Source organism: Fringilla coelebs (genome assembly GCF_963513975.1).
Source record: "Fringilla coelebs genome assembly, chromosome: 7".
Lineage (NCBI taxonomy): Eukaryota > Metazoa > Chordata > Aves > Passeriformes > Fringillidae > Fringilla > Fringilla coelebs.
The window spans coordinates 5518414-5537127 of record NC_140035.1 but is presented as its reverse complement, the minus strand read 5'-3'; the positions used below and the strand labels follow the sequence as shown (position 1 = coordinate 5537127).

The window sequence follows — 18714 nt, the reverse complement described above, 5'->3', positions numbered from 1 at the left end:
GAGTCCCTTCAGCAGTTTTAAGCTGCTGAAGGGACTCCAGCAGATCTCCATCACTGAGTGGTGCACTTGTCACACCACATTATTCATCTGAGATTCTGCTCTAGGAATAGGATACTTCCATGCTGGTCTCTTGAATCCCAGAGCAAGGGGAAGCTATTCATCTTATGAATCATAATATGTCTAGAGACACTAAATGCTTGCCAGCAAGGAGAAATGAAGTGGATGAAAAGATCAACAGTGCAAAATCTTTGCTAAGGAGAACTACAGCACTTACAGCACACATTGATAGGTAAAAAGGTGTTAAGCCTAAGTAGATGCCAAAAAAAATAAAAAATAAGTGAGAAACACCTGTATTGTCTTAAAATGAAAAGGTTGGCTTCATCAAAATTTCAAATATCTGGCACAATTCTGTTAGAAATTACCATGGGGCTGTTCTGTGTTCCCAGCTTGGTATTTAGCATTTGCATTGGGATCCTTCCAATAATCCTGAATGTTGTTTGGTGCTTTTTTCTGTTATTCAGAATATGCCATTTGTCCTTACATCTATTCACAAGGAATGGGGAATCTCGTATGCAAATCTCCAATATTTCTTAGAGATGAAATTCAGTGAGCCTGTATCTCTTCAGGAAAATGGAGGAATCATTCTGATTAGGAGATTTTACTACAAAAACTCAAACTTATTGCACAGGTTATGTTATTTTGACTACTGAAGATATTGTTCTCTCTCTCTCTCTATATATATATCTATATCTAACAAGATATTTTTACACAAATATATTTAATATTGCTTATTATCTAGTGTACATGGTTCAACACACTTTAAAATTAACTTAGAGGACAGTCACAGCCTTATACTTTAAGTACTTAAATTTTAGTAAAACCATATGACCAGATTAATTATAGATAGTAGTGGTGAATAAAGCTGAGTAAATTATGTCTTTTGTGGGGATGGTGAAATTGAAAAATTAGAAAAAACAGCCAGTAGAATGCTTTCATTATCCATAAAAAATCATGAAAAACAATTTATGGTCAAACAAAAATGCTGTTTGATACACAGTAAAAGCATGTTTCATTAGGGATTAATTAACTTCCTGAATTAACAGAGGCCAAGTCACATGTAAAACATGAAGGCACGAGCTTTAAATTTAATATTTTTCCCCCAATCCATTTTTTCCCCAGTGTACGATTTCCTACCCAAAAAATTGCACAACAGGGAAAAAAAGAATAAGAAAATACAGGATGTTTTGGTGGAATATGCAAAACTGAACAAAATAGGCAATTTCATGTGTAACTCATAAATCCATGGGTAAATTATTGTGCAACAATCAGTAAATATCCAATTGTCTGTTATGCATATTTGGCAGGAATAAAAACAGACATTTACTGGAATGACAGTGCTGCTTTATTTTAGTCCTTATTAAAAGTTATGTATTTTATACATATGTATTTTATATTTAGTGCTCCATGCTAAAAAAGTTTGGTTTGTAAAGTATCCCAGAAGACTCAGTCCTATAAAATGATGTGTTAGAAGGAATATGGGGGTTTTTACCATGCATAGAGACAATTATACCAAGTCCTGTCATGAAACTCATGAATTTGGGGAATATTAATATTAAAATGTACTTTTGTGAGCAGCATAATTAAAGATTTTGTTTATCACCTGGGAAGCAGGAGGCTGTTTCAAGAGGCAACACCACAGAATCTCACAACCCAAAAGGGTAATAAAGTTCAAAACAACTTATCTTTCTGACACAACTGAACTGAGGTGTGGGTTTTCCTCTAAATGTGCCTTAGCAGCTTGATCTTCATTCAGTGAAGAATCTGGATTCTTCTGAGAGTCTGTTCACAGGCTCTCTGAGCCAACTGAATCGTGTTCAGATGCTGGGCATATCTCTATTTATAAATAATGATGTTTGGGGCTTTCATAAAATTCAGAACTTCGTGCTTGTTCTTCTCTTTATGAAAGTTACTTTTAAAGACATCTTGAAAGCAACTTGGTATTGAAATGAGGAAGAGACTGCATTTGGCTTCATTATCAAATTTATGAGTATAAGCCACAAAGCAGCATTTGTTCTTTTTTGCTTTCTGGTACAAAAAGAAGTTTCCACACTCTCTGAAGTCTGTAGAAGGGAAGTCCCTTTGTGTTTCAGTGGAGTTTAGAGAGCAGAAGGAAGTAGAGAAGGACAAATCTGGCATAACATTTAAAACCACAGGGTTTGATTTTACCTTTTTTTTTTTTTTTTTTTGAAAGGAGAGGAATGCTTATTTGCAAAGAAATTTAAAGAGGTTTTCTCATCCTTTAGCAAGTTCTGAAAAGAATCTATTAATTCGACAAAGAAATATTTTTTTAAAAATCTTTCCTTGAAGAAACTATTATAAAAAATATTACCACACCCAGTTGTGGCTGTCAGGATTGTGATTTATTGAGCAGATCAAATAATACCCCTGGTTTGCCATCTCACTTGTGACCCTCAGTGACTGAATGCAGAGTAAAGGAGAAACAACCCGGAACACAGCACATCATGGTTGTGGAGTTCTGGCAAATATGAATGAAGAAAAACTAAGTACAAAATCAGATTTGTTGGGGTGCATATGGGGAATTTTTGACAAGAAACTGGTGATACTACATAAGAAAATACTGGGGAGGAATAAAACAAAGATGGTCAGTGATTTGCAGCTCATCATTCAGAAGAAGAATTATTGTCATGCAGTGCTGCAACCAGTTTCCAGGAAGTTTTCTGCCATAATGAATTAAAAAAAATACCCACAGGAAGATATGATACCTGCTTTGAAGTCCTTGCTCTCTATTTTAAGACATAACAGTGAATAGCTCAAACACAGAATCTGATGGAAAGGAACATGACAATACAAAGCAAATTCTTTTTAATAATTCTTTTTAAACGCTAATAACATATAAGCACCTCTTGAAATAAAATGTGTTGAAAAACTGATTGAAACTATTTGGGAAACCTGTGCCTGTCTTGTGAAAGTTAGAAAACTGAAACGTTTTCACATTTTGCATGAAAATCTGTCCAGTGTTTATTTATTTGTTTTAATGGAAGAAGAAAGGGAAGCTCACACCAGCAGCTGCTGAGCTCAAGCAAAGTTTGGAAGTCTCAAGTTCAAGCCTCTGCTAAAACTAGTGTTTGTTTATGCAAAGTATAAACAGAGAAGACTTGGTGGTTACAGTAGCTTGGTGGTTTTTATCTGTGGTGAAAGATAGAAGATCAAAACTCACACAGAATCAGGAAAAACATAGACTTGGCTGTGACTCACCCCAGTCAGGCTCTATGCTGCAGCCACTGGCAGGAACACTTCACTCCTCCAGTGTCACCCTCGTCTCACAGGAGAAACTGCATCTTTGCTGAAACCTTCCTGCAAAACTAGCAGATATTTCACAGTGAAGAGTGCTGGCTTCAAAACACTGACCTTTTCAATTGAAGACCCATTCTGTTGAAACACTAGTAAATAATTTCAGGGCTGTATCACCACCTTTTAGGAAGTCAGCTGTTTGTCATGGCTTAACAGTTTTATTCTTTTCCTTTTCTTTTTCAGAAAGGAAGTCCAGGAAAATATAAAAATAATTTAAGGTGGAAAAGCCGCTCTAAATTGAGTAATATCTTAATGCCCTGGAACCTTAAATTCCAAAAAGCAATTCAAATTCTGAAGCCCCTCTATTACAAAAAGACAAAAAACTTTCCAGCTAGAATTTTTCACTCTTTTAGAACTGCCCATATAATAGTGATTTATATCAGCTAGATCTTGCCTTTGCATTTACTTAATGCAAAGTCACCCATACATCTTGGCAGCACATTTGCAGTGTTGTCTGCTGGCTCCGTTAAAAGTAAATAGGGTTGAATGAAATAAGATGCTATGGATTTATCATGATTCCTCCAGAAAGTGCTCACATTTGGACAACAGACAGGAAAATAAAACAGAAATCATGTAAAGCTTGCCCTCTCTTGAGTTGCTTGAAATGGATTTCTCTAGAATATGTTAATGAAATAATTACACTGATTAAGAAAACAGATTAAATTAATATTCCTGTCTTTCATTTATTTCAAAAATGTTATTTTAGTGACACAATCCTGTTGTGGATCTTGAAAACTTATTGCAGCAATGTGCTTACACACATGTATATAAATGGCTCCTTTCAGCAGAAATATCTCAGAGATTTATGATGAATCTGTAATTAGGATATATAATTTCACCATTGAAATGTGACTACTTATTGAGTGGAGAATGGCTTCCACTCACAACTGCATTTTGCAAATCATTTCAATTCATGTTTACACATGCAAGTCCTTCCCTTAAATCTGTGGGAGTAGTACTAAAACCAATCTATTTACAGGCCCTGAGAGTTAACATCACCATGTGCAGCAGCTGAATTCAGCTCACCTCATATCACAAAACAAGGGCGAAGAAATCTCATCAACAACCTAGAATAAATCATATTTTACATAGAAGCACAAGAAATACCATGTTTAAAACTACAGCAGACAGAATTTGTGTTTTGAGGGGTTGATCTAAGGTGAAACTCCCAACAGCCTGAAATTTGATCAGACTGTATTGCCTGCCCAGACTAGAGCACTGAAAATCTCCACATACTAATCCTTTTATAGCTATATCTTAATATGCTTTCTTAATCTTTCTAGGAGCAATAAGTAGAATTATTTTAGAGGCCTTTCACATTAAACAACCCTACCCCACACAGAAATGTGTGCATTGAGAGCTTTTTCATCATGAGAAGTGATGGGCAGTCTAAATTGAGGAGTCAGTACTGCTGGCTGTGTGTACAATTAAAAACAACCAGAACAGCCATTGTGCTTTCTCCAGGTATCTTTAGACATACAGTTTCCCAGGGTGTAATTTGGAAAATAAATACATTTAGTATTGAGTTTTATTTAGGAACATAAACTAGCATAGCCTCTTTCTGTGAACATTTTTTGAAAAGTATAAATACCATTAAGGTCCTGCCAGAAAATGGTGTATATTATAAGAGTATATTCCTGTGAGTCCTCCTGCCTGGTCTGAGGAAGCATGACCCAGGGCATTCACTCTGGACCCAGGACAGTTTTGTCCTTCCTCTGGTCTCTGCCAAAATCTTTTTTCTGCAAGTGTGCTTAATCACTTCACCCTGCCTTGTTTTTCTCTACCATTTCTGTCATAACTAGATTACAAACTCTGTGTTTGGTAAAACATTTGGCATGAAGGGTCTTATCTCAATTGACCCACTAAGTATTGCCAAAATGCAAACCACACTGATGCCTCCTGATGTGACAGAATTTCACCTTAGTGTTACACAACACGCCAACCCTACATGGGGCACTTTAATTCAGCACTGAGAGGGTCCAAAAACAGGAATCTGATGGGGAGTAGCAGGAAACAGGACTAAGCAGTGGATGAAAAGTACAGGAAAATAAGTTAAACTTCTGCTAAAACCAAGTGGAGACTCCAGATCTGGAAGGTGGTAGCTGCTCTGCTTGGCCCCCACTCACACACCCTGCTGTGGCATGTGCCCACACCCCCCACAATATCTGAGGGTGAGCAAAGGAACTTTTCAGCCCAAGGGATGCATGAGCTGTAATCTCACCTTTTGACTGCTGGCAAACATGCATGTTTTCCACAACTTCTGTTAATGATTCATCTTTGCAGACTTTCTCTAGAGTGGGATTGAAGGGAGGTGATCTTACTAGATACAGAGATTCACTTACTGATTTTCTTATGTGCCAAGCTACTCTGTTTAAATCCTAAGATTCCCGTTGCAGACTTTTCAGTTACAACTAGGAATGCACCCCTGATTTTCACATAGAGTGACTGAATTCTGCCCTGCTACTTCCCAGTAGCAACCGTGTCTCCAATCACTCAACGGTTCAGCTCACAAGACCAAACATTCTGTGTTCTGTTTGTTTTTCTCACAAATGACAAATGTTTACTGTATTTTGTTCTAAGTAGTGGGCAACATAAAAGCAGCCCGCAAGAATCCTGCTCACTAAATGGAGTAAGCACTGGCTGTGGATGTAAAGCTGTTTCCTAAAAGGACTGGTGTGAAAAAGACTCCAAATAAACAAAAACCGCTGAGACATCTGAAAATAGAGTGCAGTGCTGAACAGGTTCATGAAATAGTTCTGAGAGAACTAGTACTACCAAAGGCAGTATGGCCCTGTCAGTGCAGTTTTTCTCTGTAGGATGAATTATCCAGGGCTCTGAGCCTCACTAATGCAGTTGTATCGATTTTGAGACCTTGCTAGCCTGGGTATCCTTACACAGCACAATGCTGCATGTGTATTCTTAGTGCTCATTCTCAAGAGAAGCAATTAAGGTGTCACTGGGTCTTAATTGTCTCCATACAGGATGTTTTCTTTAAAGCCCTGTTTGTTTGAAAAACAAAAGCAAAACATATTGCTTAAGTTTTATTTTCAGACCTCCACGGGGAATTTTGCAGTACTGTGCATGTAATTTACAAATTATCACACCATTTATTTTTAGAAGCAACTACTTCAGTGATGTAGAGAAATTCACCTGGTTCTAAAGGAAACAGATCTGACCAACAGGTCTCAGAACTGCTGGGCGGTGAGCAGTTATGGAGGGAGCAGAAGATTCCTGGTCAGGGGCTGTGGACTGAAGATATTAAAGCCCATACGTGTGCCAGCTTGGAGCAGATCTGTGGACAGGGTGAGAAGCCGAGAGCCCAACACCAGCCCTGTATGTGGGGGATCAGTCACTGAGGACTGGCTCTTCTCCAGCCCCATAACCTGGGAGCAGACGGAGCTTGCGAGTGTCAATTTCAAGTCAATTTCAGGTCAACATCATCTGAAAAACAAAACAAAATAAAAAGTAAGTAAATAAGGGGTCCTCAGAGGAGCCTTGCTGATCATTTGGAGCAGAGGTCCAGAGGAGGGCAATGAGGATAATTGGGGGACTGGAACATTTCTCTTATGAGGAAAGGCTGAGGGAGCTGGGCCTGGTGAGCCTTGAGAAGAAAGAACTGAGAGAGGACCTCATTAATGTGAATAAATATCTAAAGGGGGTGCCAAGAAGATGATACCAGGGTCTTCTTGGTGGTGCCAAGCAAGAGAACCACGGAATGGTTTGGGTTAGAAGGTGACCTTGATGATCATCTTGTTCCACCCCCTGTCACGGCAGGGACACCTTCTCCTACCCCAGGTGACTCCAAGCCCTGTCCAACCTGGCCTTGGACACCTGCAGGGATGGGGCAGACACAGCCCCTCTGGGAAACCTGTGCCAGGACCTCACCACCTTCATTTTTTCCCCCCCCCCTAATATCTGCTCTTCCATCTGAACCCATTCCCCCTTGTCCTGTCACTCTGTGCTATGTAAATATCCTTGCCTCATCTTCCCAGTAAGTTCCTGTTCTTTCCATCTGAACCCATTCCCCCTTGTCCTGTCACTTCGTGCGATGTAAATATCCTTGCCTCATCTTCCCAGTAAGTTCCCCTCAAGTACCGCAAGGCCATAGCTGGGCCACCCCAAGCTTCTCTTTTCCAGGCTGAACAATCCCTTTGTCCCAGCCCCTCAGAAGAGGTGCCCCATCCTTCTGCACGGGCAAGAGAACACGAGGCCACGGGAAGGCACAGGAAATTCCACCGGAGCACGGGGAAGAGCTCATTTCTGGAACACGCTGCCCAGAGAGGTGAGGAGCGGAGGTATTCCAGAACCATCGGGATGCAGTCCTACACCATATGCTCTGGGATAGCTCTGCGAAGCCCCGAGGAGCCGCTAGGGCCCCTGGCAGCCCTTGGCTTGGCTTGGCTTGGCTTGGCTCGGCTCGCCTCGGCTCGGCTCGGCTCGGCCCGGCCCACTCGGCTCCCGCCCCGCCCCGCGCGCGTTCCCGGATGGAAGCGGCGCGTCCCGCGGCCGCGTGACCGCTCCCTCCCGGAAGTGCGGCGGGAGCGGGAGCGGGGCCGTGCGGTAGCCGGGAGGTGCCGAGCGCGGGGCGGGCACGGCCGGGAGCAGCGGGACTCGGCGCGGGCAGCGATGCGGCTCCGCCGCCGCTCGGGCTCGCCGCCTTCGCCTCCCGCCGGGCGCCGGTGACCGTCACAGCGTCCCCGCCCCGGCGGAATGAGCCCCGCCGCGCCGCCCCGCCAGCGCCGCGATCCGGTACGTGCCGGGCCGGGGGTGCGGGATGAGGGGGGAAAAGCCTTTGTTGTGGCCTCGGGCCCGGGGCAGCGCCGGGAGGCGCTGCGGGAGGGCGGGCCGGGCCGGGCCGCCGGGGCGGGCGGTGTCGGCTCTTGGCGGTCCGGGGCTCCGGCGATCCCCGCATCCAGCGGTGCCCGCCTCGGGCTCCTGCAGGCCCCGGGTGAGCGCTGCCCGCCGCTCGGCCGCCGAGAGCCCCCGGAGCAGCGCCGTGTTTTCCGCCCGTGCCCTCAATACCCCCCAAGCGCGGTTCGATTTGGGAAGTTGACGCCGTGTGAGAAAGCAAAAGGAGGCGGCGGGGGAGGGGGGTTGTTGGCTGGGAGGTCGCTCTGGTTGTTCGCCGTCTTTGGGCTGCGGCAAAGTTTGTAGCAGGGTTCGGTGGATGGTGTGTGAGGGAAGCTCCCCTCGGTTCACCGGCTGCGCGCACCATCTTAGCCGTGGTCAGGAAGTGGAGTTGACTCAGGCTGGTTTCACCTGATGATGTCGTCTGCTGAAATTCCCGGGAGTCCGGGGAAAATTTGCATCGCACTGAGGCTGTTCGAGGGCAGAAGTAGGTGAGAAAGACCGTAAAGGATGGAAAACGGCAAAACAAAGGAAACGGCCTGAGTGATATCGATGAGGTCTCGGTGTTTTTTTAACTGCAGGATACCGAAATTAGCAATTCGTTTTAAAACGTAGCTCTGCTTTGCGACTGTATTCTTAATTTCTTTTCTAAATGGGTGTTGAGAGTCATAAAAATAGTATTTGTGCAAAAAGGATTGTCTCGAACCTCCTGCCAGGGAGAACAATCTGTGACAGAGTCGAGTAGGGTCCTTCCTTATTCTTATCAGTTCTGCAGAAAGCATTATTTTAATAGATATCCCATATGGTTTACAGGAATTTTTACCACAGTGGTTCTGAGCTAAACCATTTATATGACTGCCAAGGCATTTTGTTTTAACCATAAGAAAAAAAAGGTTACCAAAACTGTCTCCTTCTCTGTTTTTTACTAGGAGTTGTATTATTTCTGGAAATAAATATCCCTTTTTAGAGGGGTACGTAGCAGTTACTGTCACTTGTGAAAGTATTTTACCTGGCTTCTCTCTGGGCCTTCTGGGATGTGTGGCCAGGGCAACCATAAATGTTTGTGAAGGATTTCCAGTGTGTGTCTATTGCATGGTTATTTCCCCCTCACTCTGCAAGGGGATATTTACTCAGGAAAGGGAAAATAGTTTTTAAGCAATATGCCTTTTGTGTATAAAGCTGCAAACTTGTCAGGCGTTAGTACATCAGCAGAAACTGCGTTTAACTCTCTTCTGGAAATCTGAGATTTTAAATATCCAGAAATATCCTTGGTGTTATATTCCCTTGAAACAGCTTTCTGCCAAACTTTTAACTTTGGTACTTTGCAGCCTGCTTTTAAACTGTCAGTGAAAATAAAGAATTACATTCTGTACTTGCATAGGCGGCACAAGCTACTTGTTGCTATTAAAAACTTGTATATGCTATAGACAAATATAAAATGAATTTGAAAATCTACCAAGTTTTCTTTCTGGCCCTGATCACTGGTTTCAACTGTCATTGCATGCTGTTTACAGTTTTGCATGTTCAGCTGAAATCACATAAAACTATTTTTTTTTCCTCTTTTTTTTTCCTTCCTACAGGTTGTGTTTCTCTGTTGATTTTTGTGCCTTTGAAAACACCTAAACATAAATATACAGTAGAGAGAATAAAACCAGGTGTCATTATCAACATAAGTTGGAGTGGAGAAGAAATAGCTGAGGACAGCAACAGGAAAAAGTTGACTTGCCCTTAAATTTCATTATCTTCTCTCTTCATTCATTCTTCCCAGGTTTTCTGCCTGCATTGGCAGACAGTCTGCATTGTTTTTCATCTACTATCTCTTCACATCTGTTCACTTTTTTTCTCTTTGCATCCCATGCAGTTGTAGAGGTTGTAGAGGTGGTGGTAATTAGAAATTTGTCCTGTTGAATGTTTCCAGGTGCTTTGGTATGCTCAGGCGTAGGCTTCTTTGTGTCTTGCCTTACAAAACTACCTCAGCCTGCTTTTTTCTTTTTTTTTTTTATATTTTCATGTTGATGACAAGTGGATATTTTTGGTGTTTTTTTTCTCACAGTTTTTGTGACAGGTTCATATGCTCCTTATGGGCATTTCTGTCTCCTTGTCAAAAGCAGTCTGCTTCCTGTGTATTTAGCAAAACCTGGTTGAGACTGTGGAAGTCTTAAGTGAGATTGGTATACATCCCAGAAGCAGCAACCTGGTACCTGTAGTCATAAAATCCTGGGATCTTCGAAATGCTGTGCTCCCAAACAAAACAGGAAGACTGCATTTTGTCCTGGACGTCCTGGGCCCTGTGTTTTTGGGATGAAATAGAAGGCACTTGCCTCAATGCTTGACTAATGGTCTTGCCTGTGGTCTCCAAAAGCCTCTTCTACCTTGGCTCTTGGCACTGGCACTGGGTGCCCAGAGAAGCTGTGGCTGCCCCAGGCCTCACAATCTCCAAGGCCAGGTTGGATCATGCTTGGAACAGCCTGGGACAATGGCAGGTGTCGCTGCCATGGCAGGGGGGTTGGAATGAAATGATCTTCAAGTTTCCTTCAAACCCAAACCATTCCATGATTCCCTTTCCCCTCTGCAAAATACGTACATATTCACAAGAGACCTTCCTCCCTTTGATTTCTTGAAAAAATTTCCAGTTCATTTTCCTGTGACATACTTTTGTTTCTTGTCCCACTCATATCAAAAGGCTTCCTATTGGAATTGTCCCTTCACATGGAAGTAGGAAATCTCTCATTCAGCTTGTGCTCGGTACTTAGTGGAGATTTGTTGCAGCTCTGTGAGAGGTGGAGGTGTTTTAGTGGTGGTAATTCAGATGTTGTAGGTCTTAACTGAGAGAAGATGGTCGCTTGCCTTAGTTCAGTGGGTTTCTTAAGAAGTGTGTGTAACGGTGTTACAGAGTGAGTGTTTTGCATAAATGTGGAATTTTGGTACTGTTTAAGCTATTCAACTTGTGTGGTGGAATTTTGGCAGGAGTGTATGTTCAGTATTGGAGAGAGCTTAACCTAAAAACCCTCTGCTAGAAACCTCAACTCTGTTGAGGTTCCATTTTATCCAAATTTAATAGCTTTCCAATGTGTTTTTTGGTAGCCTGGCTTAAAATTATTCTTTATCAGCTACAAGGTTTATTATGTTTTGTACAAGGAATCACTTTGCAACCATGCATGTATCTGTCAACGTTGTTGTGATGAGTGTTTGCATATAGCATTTGGGAAATGTAGTGGAAAGTCAGGTACTCTTTCAGCTAATTCAGAAAGTCATTGGCATGGAATAATCCAGAGAGCTCACATTTCCAAATTCCCTGGATTATTTATCCTTGATACTGCCTTTTATCTCCCAGAAGCCATTTATCACTTCATTTTTTGATGAAAAATATTACACCTGCTACTTTTAGTTGTAACAGTCTGCATCAGCTCATCCACCGTGGTTCATGTGGCATTTGCTCCTTGCACTATATTGTGACTTGAATTCTTAAGTAGTTCAAGGGTGAAGTATCATTTGCTGTGTAATTTACCTGTGTGCTTTAAGGAAAGCAATTGTGTGCCAGGGAGAACGCAACAGAGTAGCTCTTGGCATAGGCAGTGCTGCTGTTGGTGGAGTAAATGTCTCCAGCAGTTGGGAAACTTCCAAAGTTCATGGGGTGGGAACCTCTGATTGTTGTGCAGTGGAAAGGATCACTGGGTGAAACTTGGGAGCCAAGCTTTCTCTTGGCCTCCTTCCTGGTAGTTCCTTTAATGTTGGTCCCCTCCCAAGAGCTCACTTACCAGTTGGTCAAGTCTTTTGCAAAATCGATTTGCGAGTAGGGCTGCGAATGGAGATGAAGGAAATGGGGGGGTGATGACTTGCACTTGATTTCTTTCAAATGCCTTGTTTTCTTGTGCTGAATGTCGGCAAATTAATTAGACTTGGGTGTCTCTAAAAGGGTTTGGGGTGGTTGCGTCAGCAGTTGCTTCCTGAACAACTGGAATTGAGCTCCTCTGGCCTGAGGAATAGCTGGTATAACTTTCTCCTCTGGTGTTCTACTTTCTAGTTCTCTGTTCCATGCTGACTTTGTCTTTGGAAAAGCTCACAAAAGCTTTCATTTTCCTGGCTTTCTTTATTCATATTCGGTTTCTAATTGATGAATCTGCTTTCTCCATTAGCATGGCCTGTAGCCTATTAAATACAGATGATTTCAGTTTTAGTTAAGAATCACTGGGTTAAGTCAAAGTAAAATCTGAACACAAGTTATTTGTTGTTTCAAGCACTTAATAAATTAATCTAGTGATTCAGATTAGCTAATAATTCCTCTAAATTCTTTCGAGGAGACACATATTTACTGTCTTCACAATAGGGCTCTGAATTACTTCATATGTAGACATTACCTCAGCAACAAAATCATCACTCTTTAGTGGCAGTTTTTCTTAAATTTTAAAACAGATAGCTTCCTTGTTAACTGAGATTAATTTCAGAATTACTTGTTTGTAATCAAAACTCTTGAAGATAAAACCAGAACTTGTTTGTAATGAGTTTATATAATGAGTGGTTAATACAGTTTCTTCTGCTTCAGGGATGGAGCAATATGCAATGAAAATATTAAATCTTAGCTCCTTTTTGTAAGTATCAGATGTACCAGTGGGCACACTGATATTTACATGTCAAGTTGAGTAACTGTTCTTGTAATAGGACAAAATAGTCATTTTAACTAACGTGTCTGTGCTGTGTGCAAAGTTACTTGCAGCATTTATTTGTGTACATCTGGATTTATAGCTGCTCTTTTAGCTGTTTTTTTCATGCATTTGGAAAGTTCCACATAGAGTCTATATGAACTTATTTAAAGTCATATTATTTCAGTTCTGAAAATGTAATTCTGAAGACGAAGCTGTCTGAAATTTCTGGCTGATTTGTGTGATTGGAGGTTAATGTAATGCATTGCTGTGCTGACTGTCCAAGTGGGTGTGATCTCACTCTTGGATCTGGCACTGCACTTGGCATATGGTGGTTTCAGAGGAATAAAATGTATGGAATCTATTTTCAGTGGGTTTTTCTGATCTCTGCAGAATATGTCAAGGTAGATTTTTTTGTTTATTTATGTGCATATAGCAAGCAAATTTAAATTAAAAATAGCAGCAGAATAATATTTGTGTTGCGATGGGCAATATAGTATAGAAGAAGTTTGCATAAATACGTTTTAGGTGAGTTTTGCAAAATCCACTGGGCAGGTGGTTGATCCAGGGTAAAAAATACAGTAAATAAATCTGAAAGATTTGAATTAATACTGTTGCATCTCATGAGAGGCTTGTGATTAGGGGAGGTCCTGTCTTGCTTATGGCAAAAAAACCCCACCATTTTTAGTAACATTCTGCTGAAGTGGGGGTTTTCCCCTTTAAAAAAAAGGGGGAAGGGAAGAGAGAAGGAAAGCATGATATAACTAGAAGTGAAAGAAAAGCTTCCATAGGCTCAAAATTTGTGTGTGGCAAACTTTGTACCCAGAGTTAGTTTCTATAATTAGTTATATTAATAAGATCAACAAGCAAAATCCACTTTTATTCTGTAGCCAGTGGTTTTGAATATTGTTTTACAGGCCAGGCATCATTTTTAATGATTAAATAGCAGTTGTGTTTGGAAAGGTGCCATCCCCTCCAACAAGTGTGAGACTCTGCTCACTGAGTGCTGAGGGGAAAGATATATGGCAGTAACATCATCAAGTGTTAGTCTGGGTTACTAATAAATTACAGTGTCTGAGCCTTCAGAGGTTTCCAGAGTCACTTGTAAAGAGGGGCTCGGCACTTGGTGTTGGCTGACTTCTTGATTTCCTGGTAGTAAATCTCTTTCTTTCCTGCTGTTTGTTTCTCTGCTCTGGGAGAGCATTTTTCCGTGGCAGTGCTGTGTGTGTGGGGTGGGATGATTCACTGCGGGGTTGTGTCTCCAGTGTGCGCATGGAGGCAAAAAGCAGCAGGACTCAGATCTGCTTCTGGTCTGCCTTGTTTGACAGCACCCAAGATGAAACCAAATCTATTTACTGCACAGCCAGGCCACCCCGACAGGCCTGTGCCAGCCTCTTTGCCTTGCTGCTTACTTGGGAAATATTCTTCTGTCTTGAGCAACTAAGAGTGTGTAAGTGGGGAAACTTACGGGAAACTGCCAAGCTTTCGATTGTTTTTGTAGTGAAAAAAAGGATCTCAGATTATATCAGAATGGTTTTTAAATCCTGAGGTATAAGCAAAACAGTACCTGGATGTTTTTTGAACAATAGAATGATAGAAGTTGTCCACTTGTCTTTGAAATTCAGAAGCCAGTTTCTGTTGGACTAATTTGTGAGCTGGACTCAGTCATCCTTCCAAGTCAAGATAATCTATGATTCTATGCACTTTTAGGATTTTCTTTATCTCTGTGGGTCTAAACCAGTTTATCTGCAGTTCAGTCCTGAGATGTTAAGTTTTGCTTGCATTGATGGCTTTTAGAGATTACTGCTTCATATTCACCAAAGCCAAGTGTGTGTGCAGCTCTACCTCTTGGCCTGCCTGTCTTTCCTAGTCAGCTGTTGTGGATTAGCTCAATTTCAAGACTGTTGAAACTGCAAATGCAGTTTGGTCCTTTGGCAGACTTGAGTTTTAGGCCTTTTTTCTCAATTTCCTAGCTTTAAAATATCACTTGTTTTTTGCATTAAGTCTGACACTCAGGCATAGAGGAGGCCTGAAATGAGCTGTGACTCTCAGAATCTCCAAGATGCAGCTGTGTGCACAAATGTGACCACTGCTTTGCCATGAGAGGTAACAGGGCAACAAATGACTGATCAGCCCCCTCCTGAGAGCATCTGTGAGTATGAGCTTTTGCCTGCTGAAAGCAATTGTACCAATTCTGTGTGAGCTTTGCAGGTGATGCCAGTCTGCAGAAGTTAATGAGGAGAACGTTCTGCTGCTCTGTACAGCTCCTTTGCAGCAAATGACAATGCAGCACCTGTTTCCAGAGGGTGCAGGCCAGTGCTTTCCACAAATCTTACGGATTTTAAAAGAAAAGAAAATCAAAACAGCCCAAACCACCCCAGACTAGCTGTGAATCTGCTAGAGAAAGATATTTCTTTGTTACAATTGGAATCAGCTTTCTGTTGGCTTATGCTAACTCCTGTTCCAAGTGCAAAGAAGAAAGTTAAGATTAGCATTTTTGATTTGGTGAACTCTTGTGTGTAACTGAAGCATTTAGGGAAAAAGTGTCTTCATTTAATATACTTTTCACATGTCAATGATTTGTTGGAGTAAGACTAATGGAGTGAAACTAAGGAGGGGAAAAGATCACTTTGGCTGTATACCAGGAAACAAACCCCGACAGCAATAGATTATTTGAATAGAATATTTTCCCAAGAGGAATCGTGGTGAAAATACGCCTATTTTGAGTCCTGTAAAACTAGACTGGGCAATGAAAATGAAAAATGCTGTAAGAAATAATCTTGCATTTCTTCTCCAGGGAAATGCATAGATGACTGCTGTAGGGGATGGTCTGGGATATCTAATACAGAGCACAGTGGGTTTCCTGTATTACAGAACAATAATGCAAGGCTAATGCTGGGGGATTTTTATCAGTGAGCTTGGCTGATGTAAACTAGACAGTTTTAGCTCCAGCTCTGTTGAGCTCTTAGGCTTTCTCACAGCTGAGGTAAAATTCAACTTTATTTTTCAAAGCCTTAGGATATGAAAGAAAATTGAGAGAAAAGCCTAAAATAGCATGTAAGCAATTTTACAGTTTTTACAACTAATAGTATTAGCTTGCTAATTTTGAACTGCTGACTTCATAGTCATCAGTCAGCGGTACACCATCATCCTTCTGAAAAGCTGGGCATTTCCCACGTGCTGGGTTATGCCTTGCTGGGGCTTTTTTGCTGGAAGCACCGTGAGGATGTGCTTTTAAATTCTGGAGTCTTAGTTGCAGCTATTTTGAGATGTCTGTGGCCCCAGCTGCCTGCCCTCTCTCTGCTGGAGTTTACTGTCCCCGGGCAGGGGTGACAGGGTGTATATGGAGTTTCTCAGCTGTCACAGCCCAGTCCATGGCAGTATTTTTTTTCCTTAATGGAAAAGTGTGGAGAGAGTCATGAATTGGCTCGTGGTGTGGCTGCTTATTGTGCCTCCTGGCAGGGCACAGGCTTCCAGGAGAGCTGTGGGATGGCAAGGGTGACATGGTAAGCATGAAGCACACAGGAGCAGCCAAAGCTTCTGATTTAAGCCCCAAAGCTGGGTTTGTGTAAACTTAGTTGCTATTGTGTGGTTCCAGAACAAACATATACTTAAAGAAGCATTTTTTAATATCATGTTCTAAAAAAGCCTCACACCTTTTTAAGTGTTATAGGCTGCCTTTTTGGTAAGTGTCACAGGGGTTTCCTGTGTGTAGCCCAACTGCTGTTCCCTTCTTTTGGCCCAAAAAGGAGAAATTTTTCATGTTAGAAGTACTACAGATAACATGAAGTGTAGTACCTCCTTAACCTATATGTTATCTAACTTAGGGGATGGATATATTTTATTGCAACTGTGTAAGTGTGAGTAATTCTGTTCACTCAAATGATGCAGTGATGGAAAAAAATCAATAAATGCTGAACGCTGTATTTAAATTTTTGTAGGTATATCTTAAGTGTGTTTTCAGAGGAGATAATAACTGAAAATTGGAAAACTGCCTGAGTTTAATAGACCTTTCAGGCATCTGTTATTGTGTTGTGGATCATCCAGCAGGAAACTCAGTTTAATAGTTAGCTGTTAAGGAAATACAACAGCAATTCTTTCAAAAAGATCAATTGTGAAGGGGTGCAAATCCTCCTAATTAAGAAAACAATCCTATTTTTTGCAATGTTCATTTTTTTTCTACTTACTAGTAAAAATTGCAGCAATTTATGTAAGCTTAATTAGCTTATAAGACAAACTCTTTAACAAAAAGAAAAAAATTTCAAGCCATAGGCGTTTCATGCCACCGAATAAGTGTGACCCAGGTGGTGGGTGGCTGTTACACAAATCCTTCTGTTATCAATGAGAAAGGAACAGGGTGTTAAATAGTTAGGCCTTCATAAATAGTTAGGCCTTCATAAGCTCATCCTACCTAGAACTGTGTGATCCAGCTGGGTCCAGGTGGGGCAGTGCAGAAATAACTTTGTCCTTGGCCTTAGAATGTCTTTCATTTCAGACATAACTATTTTGATTGGGTTTGTTTCCTTCATTTTTATATTCATAAATATATTCTTCCTCAGCCACGAACTGGGAAGATGGTGTTTTTCCCAAGAATTTGCCTTCTTTGTAATTTGAAAAACAAAACTGATTCCTTGAAGTAACATTGATAGTTTTACATGAAATACTTACATATAAGTTATATAATACTATGTAATATTTTAATCACTGATCATTTAATGAGAGGAAATTAAGTGTCTCTGTAACTACACCATGTTTATTTTGAATGGGTTTTTGGGAGTTGATGTTACTGAACGAAGATTTTTTTTTTTTAAAGCCACACTGTCAAAATTTCACAAACTACATTTGGTTTCTGAATTATGTATTTACTAGGAATACAAAGTTGGAGGAACAGAATGTTATTTTCCAGTTAAACTTCAGAAGGGGATCTTTATTTCAGCCAGTGATGAAATATCAGTATTTCCAGAGAAGGGACAAGAAGTTAATTCACAACAGTTTTGCATTTTGTGCCGTTTTGAGCCCTGCTCAGGAAAAGACCATCACCATTGGAGTGGAATATGCAGTACATGCATTTGGAATTTGTTGGTGTGACCCTGGAGGGAGCCACTTTGATCCTGGAGGCCTGGGCTATGGAAAGAAGGGATGCTGGAAGGAAGAGGCTCAGCAGGACCTGATCACCGAGTTCACAATGTGCTTCTCATTCTCGAGGGAGCAGGACAGGGTCACTGATTTGCTTGGGTTGGATTCTGGCAGGCTGGATTTGACTTTTGGGGTGTGTTGGGTACCCTGCAGAACACAGTTTGTTCAGCCAACCTACCTGCAGTGTGCTGGCTGCAATCCCTCACTGAAATGCCACAGTAAACCATTGCTGTTAGTGGTTTAATGTGCAACACCTCGTGCACACCTGCTGCACTGTGCCTGCCCTGGGAGGGTCCCAGATCCTGGGATCTGCTTCCTGCACCAAGCTGCTCCTAAGGACAGACAGGCCCAGCATCCTCCTAACAGGGCAGCTCTTCAAACACCTTTATCAAGTGTTTTGTGGGTTTATTATTAGGGGTGTAGAAAATTCTTCTTTATGTGTTCCTATGTATGTGGTGCTTTCTTAACAAGCTAGTCACTTTTTTCGAAAAAGTTGAGATAATTCCTGCACAAGATGTAAGAGACTGGGAATGTGCTCTTGCCTTGCTCCGAGAGGTTGAGAAGTAACTTGGTTAGAATAGTGTTGATAAATACTCAGTTTCAGACAGGGGAAACAACAAATACTTTTGGAAGTCATGTTATTGATGTAGGAAGTCACTTTGAATCTTAACATCTCTTCTTAAAAGTTAAGAAAATGGAGATCTGATACAGCTTTTGA

General features: G+C 41.4%; 1 protein-coding gene across 2 annotated transcripts in view; it reads left to right on the top strand.

The window, feature by feature from the left end:
- Positions 1 to 7888: 7888 nt before the first annotated feature.
- SPOPL (speckle type BTB/POZ protein like) overlaps positions 7889 to 18714 on the top strand; it is a 33002-nt gene continuing 22176 nt past the window's right edge. For both annotated transcript variants that reach the window (XR_014616320.1, XM_084209631.1), the window contains exon 1: positions 7889 to 8121. The gene's annotated coding sequence lies outside the window, so the exon portion shown is untranslated. The remainder of the gene's footprint in view (positions 8122 to 18714) is intronic.